At 45.9% G+C, this 5,631-nt stretch overlaps 1 long non-coding RNA gene across 4 annotated transcripts in view; it reads right to left on the reverse strand.

Moving 5' to 3' along the window:
- Positions 1-2,479: 2,479 nt before the first annotated feature.
- Positions 2,480-5,631, reverse strand: part of LOC100909803 (uncharacterized) — a 16,701-nt gene continuing 13,549 nt past the window's right edge. Inside the window, exons 5-6 of one of the 4 annotated variants that reach the window (XR_001839787.3) lie at positions 4,827-5,631; positions 2,480-2,868 (exon numbers count right to left, since the gene is read on the reverse strand). The exon at positions 4,827-5,631 is cut by the window's right edge and continues 1,235 nt beyond it. This is a non-coding gene — a long non-coding RNA (uncharacterized LOC100909803). The remainder of the gene's footprint in view (positions 2,869-4,826) is intronic. The other 3 variants (XR_010054752.1, XR_010054751.1, XR_010054750.1) reach the window with 3 other exon arrangements.

Below are 5,631 nucleotides of genomic sequence, written 5' to 3' on the forward strand. Positions count from 1 at the left end.
GTTCAGATCTCCGGGATCCCTGTAATCTCTGGGAAATTGTAGTACTAGCTGCCTGGAATCCCAGCTCTCAGGAGGCAGAGACAATACCTCTGGCAAGGTGGCTAGCTAGCTAGACAGAATTCTTGGGCTCAAGAGTCCTACCTCAATAAATGCAGTGTGATTGGGGAGAATATGAAGTGTCAGTTGAGCTCCTGCAGAGTCAACACAGACAAATGCATACATACATATATACATACACACACATACATACACACACATACATACACATGTGCACACACAGACACACATACATAAATACATGCACACACAGATACATACATGCACACACACAGACACACACATACACATACATACACATACATACATACATACATACATACATACATACATACATACATGTATGCAAGACAGACACACTAGCCAATTAACCCTGGAGGTAGAGACAGGCAAAACTTTGGGGCTTACTGGCCAGCAGGCTACCTGCCAAATGGGTGTATTCCAGACTAGGGAGAGACACTCTCAGAAAACCAAACTGGACAGTGTCCTGAGAATTGACAGCACTCAAGCTGAACTCTAGCTTGCACACCCATGAGCACACATGTGTGCCAACCCGGAGGCACCCACACAGAGGAGAAAGAGAGAGAGAGAGAGCACAAGCACTGATCATTACTCCGGATCTTCTCTCCAGCTTTTGGAGTGGCACATTTGTGCTCTGAAATCAGTTCTCTGTAGGTTTTTATTTTTATTATCTGTTTTATTATTTTGTCTGTTGTGAGGGCAGGAGAGACAACTGTGCCTCTTACAGGTAGAACAGAAACAATAAGTCGACAATTTGGAACACTTGAGGTGAGTTAGTGGCAGAATTCAGGTCTCTACATGACCAGCGCTGTGCAATAGAGTAGGTGAGACGGCTCAGCAAGTAAGGGCGCCCGCCAACAAGTCTATGGACTGGAGGTGAATACTCATGGGAGGAAAAAAAAAAACCTTCCCAAAGTCGTCCTGTCTTCTGATCTCCACATGCACACCAAGCCACAAATACACCTACACACATACACACAAACAAATGTAAAGGGTGGGCCACATAAGCAATTTCATTTCCCCTTGTTAGCAGTGTAGTTTCTGATGTTGGGGGTTAAACCATGGCCCTCATGCATTCAATGCATGTGCTTTACCATTGAGTGGTTATCCCCTAGCCCTTATGCATCATCTTCTGACCTCTGCAGGCACCAGGCATGTATATGGTCCACATGCATGCAGGCAGGCAAAACACTCACTGTCTGGCCAGGATTCCCTAAAGTCACAGAACTTACATGTAGACTCTATATAGTAAGGGAATTTGTTATGATGACTTCCAGTCTGTACCTCCTCCCCAACAATGATCGGCTGTGAATGGGAGTCCAAGGATCCAGTAATCGCTCAGTCCCACAAGGCAAGCAGAAGAGCAAACAAATCTTCCTTCTTACAATGTCCTTATGTAGGTCTCCAGCAGAAGATGTGGCCCAGGTTAAAGGTGTGTATCACCATGCCTGGATCTGGGACTTGTTTTGCCCCAGGCTGACCTTGAGCTCAGAAATCTCCTTGCCTTAGTCTCCTGGGTTTCATAGCCACTACGCCTCAGATCTCCATGCCAAGATTACCTCAGAAACTTGTACCTCCCAGCCTCAAGACCTGGCTCAGAGGTGAACCTTCCCATTCTGCACTGTAGTTCATGCGAGAAGTAGTCAAGTTGACAACCAGGAATAGCCATTATACTCACACAAATAAAATAAAAGAAATAAACCTTTTCAAACTTAAAATATGCTAGTAACCGCTTTGTTTTCTGAGACAGGATCTCACTATGTGGGCCTGGCTGGCCTGGAACTCAGTATAAACCTGGTGGCTTGGAACCCACAGAGAAGCCTTTGTACTAAGGTTAAAGGTGTGAGCCACCCTACCCAACCCCAAAACCACACATTTTTTTTTAATACAAGGAGGGCCTGGGGAGATAACTCAGTCTGTAAAATGCTTGTCAAACAACCATTTGGACCTGAATTTGATCTCAAGCAATCATATAAAAAGTTTGATATCGGATGTCCTAGAACCGCCCCTCCCTCCCCCCATCCCCAAATAAAGCAGACTACCACCATTGCTCTGATTGCCCACCAGAACTTGATGGTAAGAACCTTGTTGCTAAAGACAGCACACACGGGGTTGGGGATTTAGCTCAGTGGTAGAGCGCTTGCCTAGCAAGCGCAAGACCCTGGGTTCGGTCCCCAGCTCCGAAAAAAAGAAAAAAGAAAAAGAAAAGAAGAAGAGGAAGAAGAGGAAGAAGAGGAAGAGGAAGAGGAAGAGGAAGAAGAAGAAGAAGAAGAAGAAGAAGAAGAAGAAGAAGAAGAAGAAGAAGAAGAAGAAGAAGAAGAAGAAGAAGAAGAAGAAGAAAGACACCACACACTTTAGCCACAGGACATGGTGAAATTAAATTAGTACTGACCAAAAAGCTTCTCCCCAGTAACTAGCTTTTATAGTGCTGGAAGGTGATGTTGTGAGAGTCCAAGAATCACCAAAAAAATGATACCCCAGACTCATACTATGCGAAAACAGAAAGCGTTTGTTCAACTGAATTTCCTGCACTCAGTGTCTCCCCATCTGGGAAGGGAGACCCAGTGGACTGGCAGCCTGGCTTTTATTGTCAGTTAGGGGAATTCCAGGGAGGAGGGCGTGCCCTTCTATCTTGATTGGTTAACTCTATCTCTAGAGACCTGGAGACTTCCCAGGGGCTTGATTACTCATTCCAGCTACCAAGTCTTCCTTCAGGCCAGATGACAAGGTGTTCTCAGATTAGCTGCTCTGGTTGGCTGACCACAGGTTCCTGGATCCTGGTTCTCATTTCTGGGAAACAGAAACTTAGGCTTAGTCTCCCAAACTGCCAGTTTGCAGCTAGCTCAGTCCTCTCAGTATGCAGGCTGCTTGGAGGAAAAGTCATCAACTATCTTACCCAGTTGTGAAGCCCGTGAACTACAGTAATGACCAGCACGTCAAGATATGCCTATGGTTAGAATCATAGCATGAATGGTAGAAGGGTAACCTACTCTCTTCTGACTGGATTTAAGGTCACTCCACAGGAGAAAATACAATGTTGTTACTGTAAATCTGACTGAGACCCAAGACTTAGGAGCACAGGGGCCCAGGGTTAACCTCCTACTACCATTTTGACAAACATAGCATCAAATCACCCTCTAAATTCATATCTCTCTATAATCAGATGGATACAACTCTCAGATCTCATCAGAGAAGTCTCCTGTGACAGAGAGTCGCACATAAGACATTAAGGGACCCTGTCACCAATTGGTAACAAAGATGACAGCATCCAATGGCTGAGCAGACAGAGTTGGGACTTGAGGATTTCAGGGCTCGAGACCAGGAGGAGGAGAAGAGAAGAGAGGTCTGCCAGGCCGGCAGAATGTGGTGGAGAGGAGAGCTGCCATGCCTGAGAAGAGTGGAGGACAGGGAGGTATAGCCAACTTGTGAAGGAGGAGCTGGGAAAGCATGGCCCAATAGGGCTGCCCAACTGGTCCAAGGCAGCAAAAGGGAGAACACGGAATTTAGTAAGTAGTAATTTGAAATTATCGGTGGGAGGTAGATTTATTTAATCAGCAGCGGATTTAGGTTAGGCATTGGTCCAGCTTTTGTGCCATTTGAGGCATATTAAAATATTAAGGCTGCGTGTGTGTGTGTGTGTGTGTGTGTGTGTGTGTGTGTGTGTGTGTGTGCCAAGTTAGCTGGCCTATGAGTTTCTAGGTATTCTCCTGTCCCCACCACCCATACCTCCATAGAAGCACTGATATTACATGGGATTGCAGATGTGTACTACTGTGCTCTGCTTTTACATGGGTTCTGAGAATATGAAGTCATTTTCTCTTACTAGAACAGCAAGTGATCTACCCACTGAATCCTGTGTGTGTGTGTGTGTGTGTGTGTGTGTGTGTGAGACTGAAATCTAGTGCTCACATTATACACATGTCAAATCAATTCCAAGGCTCAGTGCTCAGTATCTGAACTCTCTGTAAACTGCTGTATTGCTAATTTTCAAGTCCAAGGTCATCTTCAGCTATAGGAGTTAGAGGCTATCCTAGGCCATAGTAAGATCCTATCTCCCAAAGGGGGGGGCGGGGGTGGGAAATCACACCTGTGCATTGCTGGTACTAAAAGAAAACAGGAGAAGAGAAAGGAACACTCTAGAAAAATAGAAAGGGGTGTATTCAGGTAGATCTTAAGATCAGAAATGCGGTTCTTAAATATTTTCATTCATGCATCCATTCATTGAGAAAGAGGTTCATTATGTAGTCGTGGCTGGCCTGGATCTCACCACATAAACCTGGCTGGCCTCAAACATATATATATATATATAGAGAGAGAGAGAGACAGAGAGAGACAGAGAGAGACAGAGAGAGAGAGAGAGAGAGAGAGAGAGAGAGAGAGAGAGAAGAGAGAGAGAGAAAGAGATCTACATAAGATTGCGTGGAGGGTAGAAGTGTCCAGGCTGGGCCTAGGTTAGCAGACAGAGTAAGTCTGAGGATGGCAATTACCTCAGGTGTCTTACATCTGAGTGTCTGCATCATGTGTACGGGCACCCACGGCAGCCAGAAGATGGCATTAGACACACACACACACACACACACACACACACACACACACACACGCCAGAGCTCGAGACTGTTGTGAGCTACCTGACATAGTTGGAAACCCACTCAACTCCTACAAGAGCAGGAAGTGTTCTTGGCTGCTGAGCCATCTCTCCAGCACCCCCTACTACCACCAAAGCTGCTGATTTGGATGGAGATAGTTACCTTTGGCAACATGGAGCCTCGTGGGCCAGGATTAGGTCCTTGAAGTCGCTGCCCTTGGAAAGAATTTTTACCATCTCGAAAAGCGTATTTATTCTGCCAAGAGTGAGTTATAAAGAGAGTAAACATGGACCCCGAAGTCTTCTGCTGCCTGCCACACCCCGTGACTGCATCCAAATTCCAAAACTGCAAGGAAAAAAAAAGCCTCTATTCTTATAAAATACCTAGTCCCAGATATTTTGTTAGGCAGCAAAGGAACCTGAAGAGTGCCGCTGGGCTCTCTGTTGAGGTAATTTTAAACTGATGAATTCAAACGTGTTCTAGGAGACTTTAAGGAGAGAGAGAAACTTAGAGAGCAAAGTGTGGTGGTGATGAGTGCAGCCAAACGGAAAAGGAGTGTGTTAGGTACCCTCTGCTGCTGTGATGAAGCACTGTGACCAACTCAAGGAAGGGTTTATTTGGACTTATGGCTCCAGAGGGAGAGTCCAGTCACCAAGCCCTCCTGCTGTTACTTCCCTTCTCGGAGTACGTGGATATATATATATGTTCACACCTTCCCGGGAACCATGTTGTACAACAGGGCTCCTGTTGGATTGAGGCTGATTGAAGCACCATGAAAATAAAACAAGGAGACCAAACCTCTACAGAAGTAAGTTAGAACATGAAGGAGCATGGTACTGCACACGCTAGTCCCAGCACCCCGGAGGCAGAGGCAGGCAGATCTCTGTGAGTTCAAGGTCAGCCTGGTCCACATAGAGAGGTCTAGGACAGCCAGATTTACACAGTGAGACCCACACCCGCTCCCCAG

This window comes from Rattus norvegicus, chromosome 9 (assembly GCF_036323735.1).
Source record: "Rattus norvegicus strain BN/NHsdMcwi chromosome 9, GRCr8, whole genome shotgun sequence".
Classification (NCBI taxonomy): domain Eukaryota; kingdom Metazoa; phylum Chordata; class Mammalia; order Rodentia; family Muridae; genus Rattus; species Rattus norvegicus.